This window comes from Pelodiscus sinensis, chromosome 1 (genome assembly GCF_049634645.1).
Source record: "Pelodiscus sinensis isolate JC-2024 chromosome 1, ASM4963464v1, whole genome shotgun sequence".
Classification (NCBI taxonomy): domain Eukaryota; kingdom Metazoa; phylum Chordata; order Testudines; family Trionychidae; genus Pelodiscus; species Pelodiscus sinensis.
In genome coordinates, this window is record NC_134711.1 from 129,893,105 (window position 1) to 129,915,444 (window position 22,340).

Here is a 22,340-nt window from a genome sequence, read left to right on the forward strand (position 1 = left end):
TCTCAATAGATTGGGGAAAAAACACCCAAAAGATTCGATGGAAAATTTGTGCCAGTGGGTGGAGTTTTGTAACAATCTTGGTTTATAACAGGTATACTTTGTTTTCATGCTAGTTAATATCTACCACATAATAACGTAGCCTGTAAGCCTATATCTTCTCCCAGACCTTGCCTGCAGCTTATATACTTTCCAAAACCTTGTAACTGTCTTATTCCATTTATCCTGTTTTAGTAGTAATGCAAGCGGCCTGCAGAAATCTTATTTCTGTAAGAAGCTAGCTTTAATAAAGTAGATAAGTAAGATGGAGTAGAGTAAGTTATAAGATACAGCTTATTAGCATGTCAATAAGGCTAGGTCTTGTCAATAAAGCTAGGTCAAAATCACAAAGGGGGCTACAGCACTAACCTAGAGTAAAAGTGTACATTAGGGTATGTCTACACTACCACCCTAGTTCGAACTAGGGTGGTTAATGTAGGCAACCGAAGTTGCAAATGAAGCCCAGGATTTAAATATCCCAGGCTTCATTTGCATCTTGCCGGACGCCACCATTTTTAAATCCCCAGTAGTTTGGACTCCGTGCCCTCGGCTACACACGGCACAGAGTAGGTAGTTCGAATTAGGCTTTCTAATTCAAACTACCGTTACTCCTCGTGGAGAACTACCTACTCCGTGCCACGTGTAGCCGCGGGCACGGAGTCCGAACTACCGGGCATTTAAAAATGGCGGCGCCCGGCAAGATACAAATGAAGCCCGGGATATTTAAATCTCGGGCTTCATTTGCAACTTCAGTTGCCTACATTAACCACCCTAGTTCGAACTAGGGTGGTAGTGTAGACATACCCTTAGATATCCTGTTATTTTGTATGACAGGAGCAAAGAGACCGAAAAATATAGGTGAGGTGTCCTGTTTGTCCAAAACAGGTGAGCAGTGAACAACATCTGGTCATTTTTAGAATTTTCAGTGTGTTGCCCATTTTTGGAGTTGAGATGTACTTTTGCCAATCAAACATATACACCTTCAAATCTTAAGGTGCAGAAATCTGTTTTGGGTTGGTTATTAGGTGATCTTAAAATGGCAGTTAAAAGGGTATGAATATTTGGTATTATTTATGCTCCTGGTACAATTTTTGCATTTTCCCATATAAAATTCTAAAAATTTAAATTGATCCCTTTTGTCTTGATTCACCTCTGCCTGTCCTCACAGTTAGCCTAGCTTAGCTCAACTGGATCTCTTCATGTGTTGGTATATAATTCACCTTTACTCTACCCAGTTTCAAGTGTGCAATTCATTATATGAGATAAGCCTATGAGAAGTTACTTTTTACAGTAAATAGCTAAGTAAATCAAATATGCAGAATAGTATAACTAAGTAATCATGTTTCAAGTTGTTGGAACTTCTCAAGGCTTGATAACTATGAATGCAACTGATGCCCTTTTACATGGGGGGGGGGTGGTCAAGGTTTTCAAAAATGATTAAAAAAAAAGATACTTCAACTTTTGGAAAGCCTAACAAGAGGCACATTAAGGGGTCTTGTTTATCAGGGAATGGATGTTCAGTCTTCTCTAAAAATCAGTCAGTCCTCTTTAAGGTGTTATCAGTTGGTAACCCCAAAATTTGAAGAACCAAAAATCACTAGTCGTTGTAGAAAACCTTATTCCATAAAAATACTTTTTGTTAAAGTCCTCATTACTCTTTAATAAACAGAAAAAGAAGAGAAAAAAGAAGAAGAAAATATTGTGAATTTTATATCTGATGCAGTTTCAGTCTGTTACAAGTATAAAACAGGACCCAGCCTGCCAGGGTGCCCACCAGTGGCCAAATGTCAAGCAAGTCCTGCCTCAGTTTCCCCTTTGCTGTTCTAGGGACTAATAATTTCCTTACATTTTTCCCTGTGGACTTGACCAATAGCCATTTCATGTACCCAGGAAAAGATGCTGTCCTTCAAGTCAAATTTGCAAGGTAAGTCTTAAATGCCAAAATTAGTTAACAATCAACAGTTCTCTGCTTCTGTTGCACTCAAGGCCCCTTTTCTAGGACATCTTCCTGAGAGTGAACAAATTATGTTCTGTACTTCCTACGCCTCTATTCCAGGGCCTCCATAGCACTGGCCATTCCTCACACTCTTATGGATGACCTGCTATAACCCTCACTTGAGGCATCCTACAAGCAGGTTCTTCCCAGCACTCCACTCCCCACTTCCTCTTCCCGAACCCTACCTCTGCCCAATGTACTATAGCATGAAAACAAATGTTCTTCTATTGAGAAATACAGGGCATCTCTGCTATATGTCGCCCTGGTATACATCCGTTCCACACAAATATCGTTGACGCTTGTAGGAACTGTTATGGTATAAGTCCTCCCATTCCCCACTTTTACGTCATGCCGAGAGAGAGAGAGAGACCAATTCGCACAAACAGAAGTCGGGGAAAAAATCCTCGCTTTACATCATTTCGCTTGTGTCCCCCTTTTTTGGAACATATCTGGGACATGAAGTGGGGACTGTCTTTATGTTAATTTTCATATTCAAATCTGTGGGCACAATCTGCAAGTGAAGTAAATTGGCAGTAAAACAAGCATTCTCATATAATCTTAGCTTCCCAAAGGAGAAGTCAGAGGAGATACACCAGCAGTAAATTTTGTCAATAGTAATACAATTCTGCAAAGTCCTTTGATGATTTTAAAAAGAACTCTTTACATATGAATCAATAACTTACACAAACCACATGCAGCTAGAAGTCTGTGATTCAACTACATTAGTTGCTGAAATGCTTTGAGAAGAAGCAGAAAAAAAAATCTCGAAGGGCAACCTTATATTGGGAGCAAATTGGAAAACAGTTGTCAATCTTTTCTGTCTTTTGCAGATTAAGGCTACGTCTAGACTGCATTGCTTTTTCGGGATACCAGAAGTATCCCGAAAAAGCAATGCTGCGTTCAAGGAACACATCCTCTTTTTCCAACAAAATTTTTTTGAAAGAACGGACGCGCTCTTTCGCTATCCCTGTAAACCTCGTTCTGTGAGGAATAAGGGATGGCTAGAAAGAGTGCTTTCTTTCACAATTTGGCACCGTGTAGATATGCCACATTTCAAAAGCCTCTTTCAAAAGTAAATCAAAAAAAGATATGCAATTTGCATACCGTTTTCTAATTTAATAGTGCAGTCTAGATGTAGCCTAAGAATTGCAGTCACAGGTACGACACAAGGGCCAAACTGTATTGAAGTAAGCAGATTTGAGATGTCAGATATGCAGGACCCATATTGCCCAAAATAACAATATATTTACACGTTCTGACAAGAGGCAGATTAAAAGTTTAAGTAAACTATTACAAGGCGAATCAGTTACCACATGAGTAGTTTTTTTGGTTTATATATGTAGTAGCACATTGGGGTAAAATTTTCAAACGCACCTACATTTCTTTTTTAAAAGTGACTAAGATACATAGGCCCAAATCCTGAAAAGATATTTAGGCACCTAACTCCTATTGGTTTCAAAGTTACAATAAATCCAGGAGGGTGAACACAACTTTAATGCATAGAAAAGTTATATTTTAGGCTGTTTTGGAAGCGTTCAACATGTATTCATTTTAGTTTTTTAGTCTAATATCTTGGACTGTTCCATGGCTCAAAGCAACTGTTGTGTCTTATTGAACAGTTGAGAATTTCCCCTTTCTAAAAACAGAGCTCCCATTTCTAGCCCTGCAGGGATCTAGTATATCAAACTTTAAGATAATGAAATATTTATGTTTGTAGAAAAGTTGTCACTGTTCCAAGACTAATTCATATCCAAACTATAACTCCCAGCAACTGTGGTAGAAGTTGTTCATGATTTTGAATCTTGGGCTACATCTAGACTACATCCCTCTGTCGGTAAAGGGATGTAAATGAAGCACTTCGAAAGTGCAAATGAAGCCAGGATTTAGCTATCCCATGCTTCATTTGCATAATCACGTAATGGCGCTCTTTCGAAAAAGTGCTATTTTGAAATTGAAAGTGCAGTCTAGACGCAGTTCTTTCAAAAATGGGGCGCTTTTTCGAAAGATACTATAAACCTCAAAAAATGAGGTTTTCCAAAGAACCGCTTTATTTGCACTTTCGAAGTGCTTCATTTACATCCCTTTCTCGAAAAAGGGATGTAGTTTAGACACACCTTAACAGTGAGATTGAGTTGTGGACAGAGGGCAAGTGATATGGTTAAAGAGGAGTAATGTATGTTAAATTGATATCATAGTGATAGAGATACAGCCGTGTTAGTCTGGTCTAGTTGAAACAAAAGACAGAACTATGTAGCACTTTAAAGACTAACAAGATTGTTTATTAGGTGATAAGCTTTTGTGGGCCAGACCCACTTCCTCAGATCAATTTGTGGAAGAAAATTGGCACAACCACATATACCGAAGTGATACAATCAAAAAAATGAACACATATATAATTGACAAATCAAATTTTAGAACAGAGTGGGAGTGAGGGGGGAAGGTTAGTGTCTGTGAGGTAATGACATTAGGGTGATGATTGGGGAAGCTATCTTTGTAATGGGTGAGATAATTAGAATCTTTGTTGAGACCCATACATAAAGTATCAAATTTAAGCATGAATGACAATTCTGAGGGTTCTCTTTGAAGTCTGGAGTTAAAATCTCTTTGAAGCACTATGCATGTTTTAAGGTCATTGAGGGAATGGTCAGTCTGGCTGAAATGGCAAGAAACAGCTTTCTCTGTGAGAGAGTCTTATGTCTGTTTTGTGTCCATTGATTCTTTGGCAAAATGTCTGAGAAGTTTGTCCAATGTACACAGCAGATGGACACTTTAGGCACATGATGGCATAAATTATATTTCTGGATGAACAGGAATACGTGTTCTTGATCTTGTAACTGGCATGGTTAGGTCCAGTAATGGTGTCAACAGAGTAAATATGTGGACAAAGCTGGCACCCAAGTTTGTTGCAAGGGAAAGGTCCAGGGTTGGTATTAGTGTGATATGTGTAAAGCTGTTTAACTCCACACTTCAAAGAGAAGCTTCAGAATTGTCATTCATGATTAAATTTGACACTTTATGTATGGGTCTCAACAAAGATTCTAATTATCTCACCCATTATAAAGATAGCTTCCCCAATCATCACCCCTAATATCATTACCTCACAGAAACTTCCCCTATTATCACCCCAATGTAATTACCTCACAGACACTAACCTTCCCCCCTCGCTCCCACTGTGTTCTAAAATTTGATTTTGTCAATTTTATATGTGTTCATTTTTTTGATTGCATCACTTTAGTATTTGTGGTTATGCCAATTTTCTTCCACAAATTGATCTGAGGAAGTGGGTCTGGCCCACAAAAGCTCATCACCTAATAAACAATCTTGTTAGTCTTTAAAGTGCTACATAGTTCTGTCTTTTTTTTCAAATGGATAGTGTGTGGGTGTGTGTCAGTCTCCTAATTTTCCGAGGAATGAAATTATATGATTTCAAATATCCTGTTTGGGGACTTTGAGGAATAATCCCATTTTGTAGTTCCCATAGTGTTTTTGAACATGTCAAACTTTGTTTAGGGCTTCAGCCAAACATTTCTTTAATCTGATCATACTTTACATACAGGATAATTGTTGCTTCATAACACTTGCCATGGAAAGTACATCAATAAACTGACTACACACTTTAAAATACTGCAGAAAGGGAATTAATAGATTACTAATTAGAATTAATTAATTACCTCTATATGTGCAGCACAAAACTAGGAGCTCAAGGGAATGCTAGCTAAGGTCCTACTTTCATTACAACATTTAATTAAGTATACAACTGATTATGTAACAACCTACGAAGGCACTTACATGTGTCTAATTTTAAGCATGTAAATAGACCCGCTGAAGTCAACAAGACTACACATGTGCCTAAAATGAGACATGTGTTTAATATCATATTGAATCTGAGCCTAAGCACCATGAGTGGCTCTAAACCTAGTTCTTTGCACTACTTGATTAATATTCAGTAACTGCTACAAGTGTTTCTCCTGTACCACTAGATTAAGCTGGCACATGCTTGATTGTCTGTAAGCAGTTACATGCACCTAGAGAGCATCCCAGGGTGCATTGCCTCATGTGCTGCTGGTTTTGTTCTGTGTGCCTATGCTGCAGGCATGCACTTACCTGCTGTGGCCCATGTTTCCACTAAGGTGTTATACAGACACAAAGAGGCACCTTGGAAGGGGAGACAAGTAAACATGGTTGACCTATATTTGTCTTGCAAAAAAAAAAAAGTTAGTTTATGGATAAAGTTCAATCATATTTGTCACTGGGTCGGATGATTGCTACAAATCACAATCTGGTTTCAAAAACCTAACATAAAAATACCGAAGTGTTGACAGTCCAAAAACGGCTTGATGGAGTTGATTTAATACTGTCAGTAGAAACAAATCATGGTTAACGAGGTAATTTTTTCTATTCAAGCAACCAGACCCTCTTCAGTCACATAACATTAAATTCTTCAGTGATACGGGATTATTTGGTCTCCCACAGTTGCATGTTCAATGCACACACACATACATCAATGATTTTCCTGTCTTCTTTTGAAGCTATAGTCCATATTGTGTCATTAGAGAACAGCAGAAATGAATGATTGCTCAGTGGTTAAAATAAATGAGCCAACTTGTCTAATGTTTCTAGTTGTAGGCGGGGGTAATGAAAATGTTTGCACTTAAAAGTAATACTTTATTAGGTCTACTTGTAAAAGCAGCCCATATTTGTGTACACTTACCATTAAACCTCCAGCACTTTCAACTGAGAATTTGCACAAGAATGAAGAGATCTTGACTCTACACAATAATATTTTGTTCACTTCATTATGTGTTTTCTCTCTTGTCTCTTGGTGTGAAGTAGTGCCAACTTCTTTGAAGTGCCAACCTTCCCTGGCCATATGAGTAAGTTTCCACCACTCAGGAAAAAATTCTATAACTACTAGGTGTAATAGATATCACTGTGTGAAATCCAGTTTAATCTGTCTTTATACACCTACTAATAGGGCTTTGGCTAGCTCTCAGGACATTAGTGCTTGAGGTAATGTCTGGACTTGACACCTCTGCTCTGCATTATCACTTGCTTCCTTCTCACAAAGCCCTCAGCTGAGCACTTTGCTTTGTTCCTTGTCTTTGTAAGATTCTTTTTCAATTGCTACCACCCATTTCTGCTTGCTTCTGTGAAATGAACACATTTAGTTTCCAAACTGTGCTCCAAAGGAAAGAACTGAAGCAAACTTCTCTAAGGTGGATATGAGGCCCAGTCTCATCTGCCACATGAAAATGAGTGGAGGAAGAGTTAGGATGGAAGGGGTTAGGATGGAAGATGAGTAGGTAGAAACTGCAGTGGAAGAAAGTCCTGTTGATGAGTATTGTATACAGTTCTAGTGCACTCTATAGTGGCACTGTAGGCAGCATTGTTACTTAGAAATGCTGACTACCTAAGGCTGCTCTGGAGAAGCATTTTGTATTTGACATCCATAAAAGGGAAAAGCATCTCTCAGGAAAGGTTAGGTTTACAGTGATTGTCGCTAAGCAATCAGTGTTTTGCAACATTTAGCATGCTGTAGTATCTGATAAAATTTGCTGCCCTATGCTTAAAATATCAAATAATTTTGATTCTTCCCAAGTGGTGCCTATTGTAAATTATGACTTTTTAATGGTGACCTCAGAATGTGTTCTGTCCTTAGTATTGCTGATCACTCAGTACTTTTGTACTGATGATATCATGTGTCTATCTTTTATTTAACTGGTTATGTTACCACCTATGGGTGCTCTGAAGTGAGAAGATGCTGAATCACACTCACAAAACTGGTTCCTCAAAGTGTAAAGTATCAGTGCCTGTTCATACAATGGAGTTAAGCTTCCTTTTTATATACCCCTTCTCTCCTAGTTCACTTTTCATTTCAAATTAATTCCAAGCACAAAAAGGTACTGCAGGATGATGAACAATCTGAAATGTATTATAATCCCTTGGTCAGCATATGGTACTGTGACATTGCTCAGGACTGTTTGTTCCTTTTTACCCCACTGCCTCTAATGAGAAGGGGAATTGTTATGCTTAACAATGGGCATTAACTCCCTGACATGGCCAGCTAGTTAGCCACTCAAACAATCTCTCCTGTGCTCTGCCAGCCCTCTCTTAGCCTTGCATCTTAATGATAAATAAAAGCCAGCCCCTGATTCCCTTAGAATCACCCAGCTGGAGTATTCAGCTCCTTTATCCACTGAACATGCCCAAAATTACCAGATCAGCCAGCCCCAAAAGGGACAGTATGCATGCCAACATAGATGATTCAACTCAGGATCACATCCTTGTGTCATACCACAGCACAGAGGTATAATTATCACAAAAACAGTCATCAATTCATCATGAAAGATTAAGATTTAAGATGTAAACAGCAAAAGTTACATATAAAGCAAAGTAATAACATGCTTTCTAGAAACTAAACTTGCCTTTAACAGGCTCCCCATCTATCTAAAAAAAGCTTATCTCCCCTTGGATATACAGTGCAGCATTTCCAGACAAGACTAGTTGGGATCCCGTTTTCAGGAACTGTAAACCATGCTGTCAGTTTACTTCCTATGGGGCAGGAGAAGGACCTCCTACATGGATCCTTCAAAGTTCATTATCTTTGCACATGGCCAAGTTAACCTACAATCGCTTGTTTTTTCCTTCTGTGATCCTTTCCTTGAGTCCATATGTAAATGGAGCTTCCAATGTGCTTGTTCACAATAACAGAATCCTATGGAAGGGACGTCAAGAGATCATGAAGTCCAATCCCCTGCCCTCATAGAGGACCAAGCACTGTCTAACCTGCTCTGAAATACTTTTTTCAAAGCAGTGTAATTATGGTGAATTAGTGGCAACGTAGGAACTAGAATCCTGATTTCTAGACTCCCAGGCTTCTGCTTTAGGGCATGCTGCCTCTGCTTAATCTACCTAGCAGACAGAGACATATGAATCAACAGCCTTTGTCTGATGCAAAACCTGTTTGTCAGCTCTGGTTTGGACGTAGACTTTAAATCACATTTTCAGTACATCTACACAACTCCTTCAGTGTCATCCATACCTGCAGCTCACAACAATTATGAGGATCCATCTGATATATGTTTTTTTTAATGGATAAATGCAATGATGGTGATGTGCTAATCATTGTGAGTTTGTCAGTCCTGTTAGGAGTTGCTGTTAGCGAACCCTTTGCCAGTTGCTACCAGTGGGCCTCCGGGCCTCCATTACATGTTCCTTTCTGTGCCTAGCCCACAGGTGATATGCCTCTGTTACAGCTCTCTGGCTCTTCTGTTCAAACTGCAGAAACTCATGCTTTTAGCCCTGGATATTCATCCTCTGGTGTTCGGTCAAGATAGTTGTTATTGCCTATGAACAGTCAGATTTGTAGTAAGTATTAACTCCCAAAATAATTCACTTCTGGGGTCATGTTGGGATGATCAGAATTGTTCTTTGGTTCAGATCCCCAAGCCTGAACCCTCTATTTGGATGAAATTAGCCAACTTTGAAATGACTCAGTGAATCATTCATGCTACCTTAACACACAGTGCCCTGTTTTCCACGGTATCATCATCATAACTTATCATCACCCTCCTATTACATTATGAAAGACACAGAAGTAAGTTTATCAAGCATCTCACATGTAATCTAAAACCTATAGTGTCGAAGTGCATCTCATCACCATTCCTCAGGAAGGGCAGCAGAGAAAGAATGATACCGAAATTATTGAACTTGGGCCATCTCTCAATCATAAAGGTTTTTCTGTTTTGCCCAAGGTTGACCTGAGATGTGTAACTCCTTTGCTACATGAAAAATATTAGACATACAACTGCCGAGTGGAACATGTAAGAATCACTGTGTGTGTATTGCCACATTCCAATGAAATGAAATTAAAGGAATCGTGTGGCTCCTAGAATGTATTAATGAGTCACTGAAGGGATTAAAATATGAAATTGCACTTTCAGGAAAAAATACATGACAGCTGATTAATATATGTCTTTAAGTCCTTTGAGGTAATGTATCCTGCTTGACTAAAGTTAGGAAAGGTAAATTCTGGTAAGGTGTATTTAAATATGTAATTAAAGGGATGATACTCAAATCGGTAGCATACACAAATAAATAAATGGCTTTTGCACATGCTGAAGGGCCTAATCATGTTCCCATGTTCCCAAAGTCAGTAGAAGAACTCCACATGAACTTCAGTGGAAACAGAAGTTGGCCCGGATTAGTGAAGCCAAGCTGAGAACCGCAAGATAATTTACTGTAATTTTTGTTTTGCTCAGTCTCAACTGATATTATTGCCACTTACAAAATGTGTCTTTTCGTTTGAAATATTCAGTTACCAGTACTTAGAGGTGTTGAGTGCCTGCAGCTAGGGAATGGCACACAAATAATAAAGGTGCTCAGACTTACGGCATTTTATTATTAAACTCCACATAAATACGTGCTCTATAAAATTACTACACACATCAATTATATGTCTAATTGTGCAACTGAAAAATACATGTAAAATATTCACTTTCACCACCCAACCTACCAGCTAAGGAAAATAAAGTAACATAAATAGCATGGTAAAGTTAGCAACACAAGAGGCGTTGCTTGCAAATAAATCATATAGGGTATGTCTACACTTGCTTGTTAATTTGAGCTAGGTAGGCAAATCAGGCAACCGGAGTTGCAATTGAAGCCCGGGATTTAAATATCTTGGGCTTTATTTGCATGTTCCAGTCCGTCCGCCATTTTTAAATCCCTTTAATTCGAACGAACTGCCTGCAGCTACACGCGGCAGTTTAAAATTAATCCGAACTAAGTCCTTAGTTCTGATTAACTGTTACACCTCATTCCACGAGGAGTAACAGTTAATACGAACTAAGGACTCAGTTTGGATTAACTTTAAACTGCCGCGTGCAGCCGCGGGCAGTTCGTTCGAACTAAGGGGATTTAAAAATGGCGGCCGGACGGGAACATGCAAATACAGCCCGAGATATTTAAATCCCGGGCTTCATTTGCAACTCCGGTTGCCTGATTTGCCTACCTAGCTCAAATTAACAAGCTAATGTAGACATACCCCTAGATCCAGAGAGAAATATAAGTGTGACTAGGTAATGTATAGACCTTACCACCCTGAAATGCCTGTCGAGTGCATTTTGTTAGATCAAGTTAAAATATTCATAGGTATCACTACATGCTTGATAAATAAAAAGGGAAACTGAATTTAAAGATACAAGGCTAGATTGTTCTGATCTGAATTAACTCAACTCAGCACAAGACCAAAAGTTTGAAGGCAGAGCACAAAGGTGGCTATATGCCTGATGTGCACCTTCCAGATGCGGAAACCTTCTGGAGACCTCCCTGATCTGGAAAGCTGCCCTAATATATCCTCAGTTGTCCATAGGCTAAAGAAAGCATGCTGATCACAGTGGCAATTCTGCTTGCAATAAGAGCTAAAGCAAAGGTAGGATAGCACAGAGCACCATACCACCCAAGGACTTCCCTTATCTTGTGTCCCACACAGGTATATGTAGAGTAAAAGCAGCCCAAATGGAGGATGCACAAAATCCAACCAATAGGAGGAAGACTTATAGAGAACCAGCTTGTTAAGTAGAAGGCTTGGTGAAGCAGCCAGTTGGGGTCAGGGAGGGCCATATAAGAAAGGACATTCAATAGAGCCGTGTCAGTCTTTCCCTGGAGCGCAAAGGAGAAGGACTGGTTGTTCTGAAGGAATACCTTAGACAGAGGAGTGCTGAGAAGGGCCAGGAAAGTTACAGGAAGCTCTAGCCCAAGGACTGCCGGATTACAGCCCCTCATAAAAAGTGCCAGGAAGGCTCTGGGGCTACAGGGAAGTGGCCCAGGGAAACAGATGACAAGAGTTGGAGGAGGGGCAGCACATGCCTGCTATAGGGTCCCTGGGTCCGGGTATGGAGTAGTGGAGTGGGCCCGGTCCATAACCTTTTCACTCCATTGTCCACTGAGTGGGTGACCAGTGTCACTAAAGAGAGTGGTTGGACTGCAGATTGCCATTTGCTACCAAACCATGGGGTTAGACGGATGTCTCTCGGTCCCCCTCAGTCTGGAGGCATGGCTGGAGGAACGATGCTCAGGGAGCAATGCAGATCCTGGTGGTGGAGAAAAAGTGGCAATGTGCGAGACACACTGAAAGAAGGCACATTGGTGGACTGAGCTAATTCCCCGGATGGCCAGCAGGAGGTGGTGCACTGGTGAGCCCTATCCTATTACATTGTAAACTTAAAAAACAAAAGCTAATCTGGTAGGTATCCCCTGAAGCTTCTATTACATTGTTAAGTGAAAATGGGGAGCAATACAATTTTTCTGACTTGTAACTTGTCATTGGCAATAGTCCTCAATGAAGAGTATTGTCTTTGTTAGTTTTGAAGGAAAATTGGCTTTGAAAAAGCTAGAAATACTTGAATGTTGCAAACTGAACCAGAATATTGCTTTTCCTCAGGATGACAGGTATGAACTTCGGGAAAGACACATCCAATGAAATTCAGCTTGGCGAGAAAGCCAAGCACAAGGCCTGTGCCCCAGTTAAGACGTAGATAGAGAGTTTAATTGTGACCTAAGTGGTTCATAACTTGTGCACAGACTCTGTACGGGGATGAATTCCACTCACTCAGTGTAAGAACAATTTTAAGAAGTGGTTAGGAAACAAGGCCCAGCTGCTGTCTAATCTGGGACTCATTCAAGCCCTCCAGGCTCCTTATGATCTTTTGCACAGTGTAAGGTAACATAAGCAATTATTTTGTCTTTAATCTGTAGTGCACTTTAAACATTTATGCCATCATAAGATGTTACAGCAGTTTATGCTGCTTTCAGCAGGATTTAAAGGCAGCTAAGGTACTTATACTGCCTTTAGGAATTTAGTTGGCTTTACATCTTTAAATGTGGAAGAAGCTTTAAATTGCTTAATTTTTATGTAGCTTTGAGCCCCCCTTTTCTCCAATTGCTCCTTATTCTTCAAAAAAATGTAGGGAAATTAAATTCTAAAAATACCGCTATAGTGACTTACACATTTTAAAATCAAAATATTGGGATTTGCAAAAATCAAGGCTCCTATATCACATTTACCTGGGCTATGTGTCACTCATATAGTACTTTCTCCTCCTCACTTTTCCTTGCTAAAAACATACATTGATGTATTTCTGGGGTGGCCAAACTTACTGCCCCTCTGAGCCACATAAAACAAATCCAGAAGTTTGAGAACCCCACTTCCTCTGAAGCCCGAAGCCCAGGCAGATGCTCCCTATTGGATAGAAGCCCTTATTATGTTGTCCTCATGCAGGACAGAGGTCCTGAGCTCCCCTCTCCCTAGGTCTGGTAAGAGGAGAAAGGGAGAGGTATGGGGGCAGAGGGAGTGCTGGAAGTTACACTTGAATGGTAAAAGAGCTGTGTGTGGCTTGTGAGCCATCATATATTCACCCTTGTGTTATACTATCATATATGTTTTTGATGGTAAATATATAGGCTGTGCAGGGTGATTATGCTAATGTTGCTGTAACAACCATAACTTTTGAACTGAATGTTTTGTATTACTATCCCATTCATACATACATCTACTATTAATACTAGTAATCTGAGAAATGTGATCAGCAGTGTTTTCACCCTCACGTATACTGTAACAGGTTAGCTATAATTTGGCACGTAAGGTGAAATTAACCCCTATACTGAGGTTCAGCATAAAACCTGTACATACTGGCCCCACTATACATCCAAGATTTGTTTCAGAAAATGTGGCTGTATAGCCAAACAACATAAACATAAATTTTTCCTTATACGAATTAATGTAAAAAGGGGGAATGTGTTCCGGGACAGTCTTTACATCGCCTTAAAGATGCAAGATTAGGAATTCTATTCTATAAGAATCAATGGAATAAGGGGAGGTTAGGTTCCAAAACATAGGAAATGCCACACTTCTGATTTTATGACCTCTTACTATAGTTTTTAACGCTGTAATCTTACCTTGAGAATGTGATGTTTCTGCTTGTTGGTGTTGAGGATGGAGAAGCAGGTGAAGGATCATCAGCTGCCATCTCAACATCACAAACATCCATCAGTTTGACGACCGGTGATTCAGCAACACCTGCTTCGTCGGTGTCAAAGACAAATGAAGTCATGACTTCTGAAGGCTCTTCAACAGCTCCTGTGTGGGTTTTTCCTGCTTTTTAACAGCGGAAGGTCCTGGTTGAGGCTCATCGATGAATGGTTTGGGATCCATTTTTACTAAAGAAAGCATCCAGTTTTGTTTGCTTGGTACTCTTAAGTTTGGCATTTAAAATCTGTGTATAACATGACAAGCCATCTGCTGTGATTGCTGCTGCTCTTGAAGAATAATCAATGAGATGGTCGTGTACCTTAAGAATGCAAAAGCGACGAGGAGTCCTGTGGCACCTTATAGACTAACTGAAGTGTAGGAGCATAAGCTTTCGTGGGCAAAGACCCACTTCGTCAGATGCATGTAGTGGAAATTTCCAGAGGCAGGTATAAATATGCAGGCCAGGATCAGGCTGGAGATGATGAGGTGGATCCAATCAAGGAGGATGAGGCCCACTTCTAGCAGCTGATCTGGAGGTATGAATTCCAAGAGAGCAGAAGCTGCTTTTGTAGTTAGCGAGCCATTCACAGTCTTTGTTTAATCCACAGTTGATTGTGTCAAACTTAAAGATGAACTTCAGTTCAGGACCAGACTTCAAAGAAAAACTGCTGAGCTGCAGTTCATCTTTAAGTTTGACACAATCAACTCTGGATTAAACAAAGACTGTGAATGGCTAGCTAACTACAAAAGTAGCTTCTGCTCTCTTGGAATTCACACCTCCAGCTCAGCTGCTAGAAGTGGGCCTCATCCTCCTTGATTGGATCCACCTCGTCATCTCCAGCCTGATCCTGGCCTGCATATTTATACCTGCCTCTGGAAATTTCCACTACATGCATCTGACCAAGTGGGTCTTTGCCCACGAAAGCTTATGCTCCTACGCTTCAGTTAGTCTATAAGGTGCCACAGGACTCCTCGTCGCTTTTGCAGATTCAGACTAACACGGCTACCCCTCTGATACCTTAAGAATGTCCATCATCTCCTCATCCAGGTCAAAGACACATCTGAGGATACGGATTGTGAGGTTAGCATCTCATCTTTATCTTTATCCTCATCTTCATCTTGGCACTGTTTATCCAAGTCCACTAGATCTTTGTTAGTGAGAGGCAAAGAATGAGATTCCACTAACTCTTTCACATTGTCCTTTTCGGCTTCCTGAAAGCCAGCCTCCTTTGCTAGTTGGATGATTTCCGTATGTATGAGAGCTTCTGGAAAGCCTAAGAAGGCATGCACAGCATCAGGATATGGTTTCTTTCAGACACTGTTCATTAACTGGAGACTTCTTGCCAGGCAGCACTGATGATCATAACAGCATCCACGATGTTGAATTTTTTCCAGTATTCCTGGAGTGTGGGTTTTCCTTCTCCATCGGTTTCCCAAATGAGTCTGCAGAATGTCCTCTGCAATTAATAAGCTTTGAAGTTTGTAATAACCCCTTGGTCAGTCGGCTGCTTGAGTGAAGTTATCCTTAGTGGCATAAAAATAACCTTGATGGTAGGGCAGAGGGATTCGAAATCCAGGTTGTGGGTGCTAGCATTATCCAGGATGAGGAGACTCTTGAACATAAGACCATTCTCCTCACAATATTTTTTTGTTTCTGGAACAAAATAATCCACAAACCATTCACAGAAAATCTGCCTGGTCATCTGGGCCTTTCTGTGGGGTTTCCAAATGACAGGAAGCCAAGATTTCACATAGTTTTTCATAGCACATGGATTTTCACTACAAGATACAAGCAAGGGCTTCAGCTTCATGTTTCCGCTGGCATTTCTCCCAAACAACAGAGTTAGGCAATCCTTCGAAGGCTGTGATGGGGTGTGCATACCTCACGCTGAACCCTGTGGGCAGAGGAAGTCCTGCCCCTCCACCCAGACTGGACATGTTCCAAATGCTGGAGCAGTATAAAAGAGAGCTGCTCAGCTCATTCTGTTCTGGCCACTGGAGGAGAAGAACTTCCAGAGCAGCACCAGCCATAAACTCAGATGGTGGGACCCAGAGACCCAGGAGAGTGTCACGAGCTACTAATGCTGGTGGAGCCCCAGGGAGAAGCAGTTGCAGGGAAACTGGAAGATCCTATCAGTGCTGGCGCAAGTCAGTTCTAGGTGGTCTCTAGAAGTGACCCAGAGAGGGTGTCAGAGTGGTACCTCTCACCCAGGTGAGCGTGGCATGTTTTGGTCAGATTCCCCGCTGAGCAAGTGGTAAAATATTCTGCCATTCATAGGACCCTGGGTCAGAACCCGGTGGAGTAGGCTGGCCCTGGGTCCCAGGGTTGTTGCCCCAGCCCTTATTGACTCTAGCCATTAGGCTGTGCTGCTCTGAGCCAAGAGCCACCCCTCATTGACTCTAGCCATTAGGCTGTGCTGCTCTGAGCCAAGAGCCACCCTTCATTGACTCTAGCCATTAGACTGTGCTGCCCTGGACTAAGGGCTACCTCTCATTGACTTTAGCCAGGGGGCAGTACTACTCTAGACCGAGGGTTTCAATAATTGCCTCTTTCCTTGTGTGTTCCAGAACCAGCTGCTCCAAGAAGCAGTCGTTTAAGGAATCAAGGAATTTTATCTCTGAATCCTGTCCTGAGGTGACATACCCAGTCAATATGAGGATAGCTGAAATACCTCACTATTACTGAGTTTTTCATTTTGATAATCTTTCTAATCCCCCTTAGCATTTTATAGTCACTATCACTATCTTGGTCAGGCAGTCGATAATATATTCCTATGGCTTTATTCTTACGATTAGAGCATGGAATTATCATCCATAGAGATTCTGTGGAACATTGTGGTTCTTTTAAGATTTTTACTTCATTTGATTGCACATTTTCTTTCACATATAGTGCCACTCACGCACCAGCACGACCTGTTCTGTCCTCCCAATATTTTGTACCCTGGTTTGACTGTTTCCCATTGATTGTCCTCATTCCACCAAGTTTCTGTGGGGCCTATTATATCAATATCCTCCTTTAAAATGAGGCACTCTAGTTCACCCATCTTATTATTTAGACTTCAAGTGTTTATGTATAAGTACTGTGACTGAAGTATATTTAGTATAATAGCATTAAGCATAATTACTGTGTTGTGGCTTGTATCATCTGCAATATTACATAATTAATTTAGTATAGAGAGAAAACATACATGTGGGGAAGTATTTTCAAATGTTCTTAGTCTAAAAAAATATATAGATAAATATAACACAGCTCTTCCCTTTTACTCACATCTCACTCAGGTTGCCTTCTCATGCAAGACCGTACTTGTCCTAAATAAACAAATTCTTGCCATAAGCAGTAAATATGTGAAAAAAAATATTAACTCAATTGACGGCAACTGAAAGTATGTTGACAGTTTCTTCTCTGTATAAATTGTCTCAATTATGCCTATTAGCATCAAAGGCAAAAACAAATTGCTGGGCAATTTTAAAAACAATCTTAACGTTTCATAATATTTTGTTGTGCTTTTAGCAAGGAAATTGAAATACAGTGGTAAATGGCACTTTTATTACTGAGAGGAAGTAGCTCAGACATTTAATACAGCTGATGAATATTGGGTGGAAGTTTTTAGGTGGGGTTTTATGATGGATGATACTATATTTTATCAAATGTCTGGTTCTGTTGCAATGTCAAGCCAAATTCAACTCTTATAGCAGTATCAGTCTTGCACAATGAGGCAAGACTGGAATTTTGGAATAGGATGAGTAACTCCAACTTAATTTTTTCCAATTTAATAAGTATAGGAGGAGTGACATTATATTTAGACTACTTAACACTTTCCATTATAAATTTAAACATCTAATGACCTGCTATGTGTTTGGGTCTTTTAGTTGATTGGTTTGTTTTCAAGTAGCTAAAGCCTCCATAGTTTTCATCATAACATGGAAGTTTGGCAGGAGGATAACCTGGGTTCAATGAAGTGCCTGTTGCTGGTTCAAAGAAAAAATCAGTTTAAATTCAGCTGAATTATGAATTGTAGCAAATGACATTCTTCAATCTGTGATTTGTGTAGCCTGGCTTGATTTTGGCAGCAAGCCAAACCCCTCAATGTTCTATATCTTTGAACATGCAAAACAGTATCCTTGTGCCACAGTTCAGAATATCCCTCATAGTTCAAACTCTGGAAGGGACACTGGCAAAATGCCTCTTCTTCTTTCCCTATGTAATATGTGTTTGTATATATGGATTATGGAGTGTTGGCTGCCCCTCCATAGTTGAATTGAGTTTCCAGCTGGATGTGAGTTTTCCATATTACTGCTATTAAGAATTAAACTAACTAACTTTAAATTAAATGGTTCAGTAGTTCTATTTTTCTCACTATCATGAGCTGACACTCAAAAAGGAGAATGCCATGGAATTGTACCCTCATAAAAATATATCTTTTTTTTCTGTTAGATTGCTTTTGCTGAGATGTCCGATATGTTGTAAGTAGTTCTGGAGGAGGAAGATTAGTGGGCAGAAGCCAGGTAAACTGATGATAATCACATATAAATTGCAGAGCTATTGATAAATATTGTTTATTTTATGGTACTACTGTTGATCTTAGAATTTTTTATTTTATTACATGAATAACAGCACTCGCATATTTGTGTACATTACATATAATATTTTTGTATACATACTTCTGTTTAGAATACTAATGTATAAATGCCCTGCTATGTATTGACTGTAATACTCAAATTTATTATTATTATTGTTGTTGTTGTTGTTGTTATTAATAATAATAATAATAATAATAAAATAACTTTGAGATTGATGGAAAGTTGGAATGGCTTCACCTTTGGCTGTTTACAACTTTTGCACACATGTGTAAACCAACCAGTATCAAGTTTAAAAGGAAATTAGATCAACAGCTGGTAGAATCAAAACAGATGCTTGTTACATTTGTCTTAAGATAAAACTAACTCAACCTGTCATAATTTGTGGGAGTTTCTTTTAACATCTGCAGAACAAAGCCAATAGATTTAATTTCCCGCAGCCTTTAGTTTATAGTTCAAATATGGCCTCTCCAAGCTATTGTGTTTGTGTTTAAAAAGCTTTAAAAGTAATTATAAAATACAAAAAGGCTGGAAATGTTTATTCTTCTCATCCATGGTAATCATCCTTCCTGATCTTCAGCTATTTTAATTTAAGGCATATACTTGAATGAAATAACCAGACTTGAAGCAAGTAATTAATATGCAACTATCAGTGTGGAGGGGAGGGAAGAGATCCATGAAGTGGACTAATGTGTGTCATTTCAACCTACTGAGACTGGGGTTTAAATGGATCTTTCTCAAAATGTGTTTATGGATATTAACCAGATCTGTAGAGGACATTTGATTTGGCTTTGTAGGTGAGATCTGGGCCAGGTATACTAGAAGTGTTACGGAACAGGATAAAAGTACATTGGCAGAGCTGTAATGAGAACAGAAATGACTTACCTGGTTCTAATTTATCAGTTTTATTTTCCTAATCAATAAAAGAACTTACATGTTTGTGTGTTATATTGTGCATGTATTCTTACCATTCACACCACATCACTGAGGCTTTGGATAAATTGCATGCATCTGGAATTTCTGATTTCCTTATCTGCACTCTGTCCACCAGTCCATCTCCCATAGGACTGTGCCTCACATTCCAAATAGATGGAAATACCTGCCTTTTAAAACAGTGACAACAAAGCTGGCCACACAAGAGTTTTTCCTTCTGCCCCTGCTCCAAATTAGGCATTTCTTTCTCAAATTCAAAATGACCCAAAGTCTGGAGTAGACAGTAATTAGCCATGGAGCAGTGACAGGTTTCAGATCAGAGCCAGAAATAGGAGCTTTATACCATTATACAGTCAGGAACCCAAATATTTATAGTCTCTTACTGTGTACCTTGCATGATGACAGATTTCAGAGAGGTAGCCCTGTTAATCTGTTTCAACAAAAACAAGGAATCTGGTAGCAACTTAAAGATTAAAAATTTTATTATGGCATAAGTTTTCATGAATTGCAACCCACTTCATCAGATGCATGAAGGAAAACCAAAAGAAACAGATGGTAGGGATGCAGAGAGGGGAGTGTAACATCAGAGCTAATTCAATCAGAGTGGATGTGAATCAGAAAGTGAAAATACCTAAAGGGGAAAATTAATTATTGTAATGAGGGAGCTATTCCCAGGCCCTATTCAGACCTATTCTAATGTGCATATTAATTCCAATACAGCAGTTTTATGTTAGTCTATTTTTTATTTTTTTTTGTCTGTGTGTGGCAATTTTCAAGTCTGTAACTGTGTGTCCAGGGAGATTAAAATATTCTCCCACTTTTTTTTAATGTTATCATTCTTGAAGTCTGATCGGTGTCCATTTATTCTATTGTGTATCCACAGTATGGTTTGTCCAATATGCATGGCAGAGGGGCATTGCTGGCACATGATGGCAATCCATATAGCACATTAATAGATGTGAACAAGCCTTTGATGGTATGGCTGTTGTGATTAGGTCCTACATTATCTCTAGGGTAGATGTGTGTCCCTCCAGACCTGCAATCTCTTTGGAATAGATTTAGCCCTTGTGGGGCCAAGAAGGGGAGTACAAAGAATACAGGGAAAGGTACCCTCCCTGACACAGACACAGAGATCCCCTGGAGAGGGGAAAGAGGTGTGACTCTGACTCTATTTGTTCTTTGCATCAGCTTGCAATAAGTTTCATGCTAAGAGCAGGTATAGCAGCGAGTGTGCACGTTCTCTTTGCTAGGCAACATGAGCAGGAATCCTCCTCCCGGGTGGTGGAACTGTGCCTAAAGGGCACAATTAAACTCTCTTGTTGCTTTTCGTCTGAACTCCCTCCAATATCTGTGGTATACTGGAGAGATTTCAAGTGTGTGTGTGTGTGTGTGTGTGTTGCAATATAAGGGCTAAATTGTGCAAATAGATCTGAATGAGTGAACCTCATTGTCTTCAGTAGGGTGTCATAAAATGGAGGTGCAACAGGACACCCTTGCCTAAAGGAATTGCAGGAACAGGGTCCACACTACAAGCAAGTCAGAGATTGAATGAGCTTGTTATCAAATATGCATTTTAATTACTTTGCATATGGTTGATACCCTAATGTGAAAGTTGTTTCATTCTTTGAATTTAATTAACACTGGGTATTGAGTATCTTGTTTTTTATGTTACTTTTAATTCTGAAAAAGAATGCTAAGGGATTATTAAGCATACAACCCTGCAGGGGCCTTCTCTGCTAATTAGGCATGCAAGTTAAATCCATAAAAAACCTCTTTCTTGAAAACAACTGCTGCTAGAGGGGTAATGCAAGTTCCTTTTCTGCTTGGCATGAGTCCTTCCTTGCAGCCCAACACACCATTTTACTCCAGGATGTGTAAACTGTAAGTTATTGTCAACAGAAGAAGCAATTACAACCAGACCTGCTTGTTCATGTTAACCCAGGATATCACTCCAGCACCCTTTCAGATTAAAGCTAAAAATAAAAAAATGCATTTTATTTCTATATAGTATCCCTTGTAAACACCACCATAAAATTCTTCACAGTGAGTCAATCGTAAGCTAAAGAGAGAGACTAAAGTAGGGAAGGGCAAGTCAATTTGGTTAAAACAAGAACTAAACTTGCTGACAAGAATTCTTTGCCTGCATTTAGCCAAAGTTGGGGTTTGGCAGGGAATTTGTGGGGTGCCAGACATTTAAATGGAGGAAGGATGTTTTTCTATTTACAGAACCTTTGCAAAGATGTTGCAAATCCTTCAGGCAGAATACTTCCCCGTGGCTTCTGGAAACACTGTGCTATCATATCATATTTTCTTCATTGAAGTGAATGCGTACAGAGATTATTCAGGAATGAAATATGTCATGCTCAGTTTCTTAGGGCCAGAAAGATCACACATCATGATGAGACAAGTGACTTTACCTGACGCGTCAATTTAAATTGGCTTATTTATAAACATTGCACTGTGCTCTGATTCATGTCCAATGCTCAGGTTCATGTCCAAATGCAGATATATCTAGACTTCTGATTAGCTGCAAACATATTATAAATACTTGGCTATGACCAGTTACGCCAAATACTGTGACTCTGCTCCTAAGGCAAGTAAATACCAGGTGACCTCCAATTAAGTTCCTAGCTTTCTAGAAGTGAATGAACCACTTTGAAGTTTCTAAACAATGTACATCTAAAGAAGAAAGCTTTCAGCCAAGTCAAACCAGCTCAGAAACTTCAGCAACCGAATCAACAACTCTTGAAGGAATTGAATCGAATA

At 39.7% G+C, this 22,340-nt stretch overlaps 1 long non-coding RNA gene across 1 annotated transcript in view; it reads right to left on the reverse strand.

The window, feature by feature from the left end:
• Positions 1 to 22,340, reverse strand: part of LOC112547430 (uncharacterized) — a 49,421-nt gene that overhangs the window by 21,339 nt on the left and 5,742 nt on the right. The window lies entirely within an intron of this gene.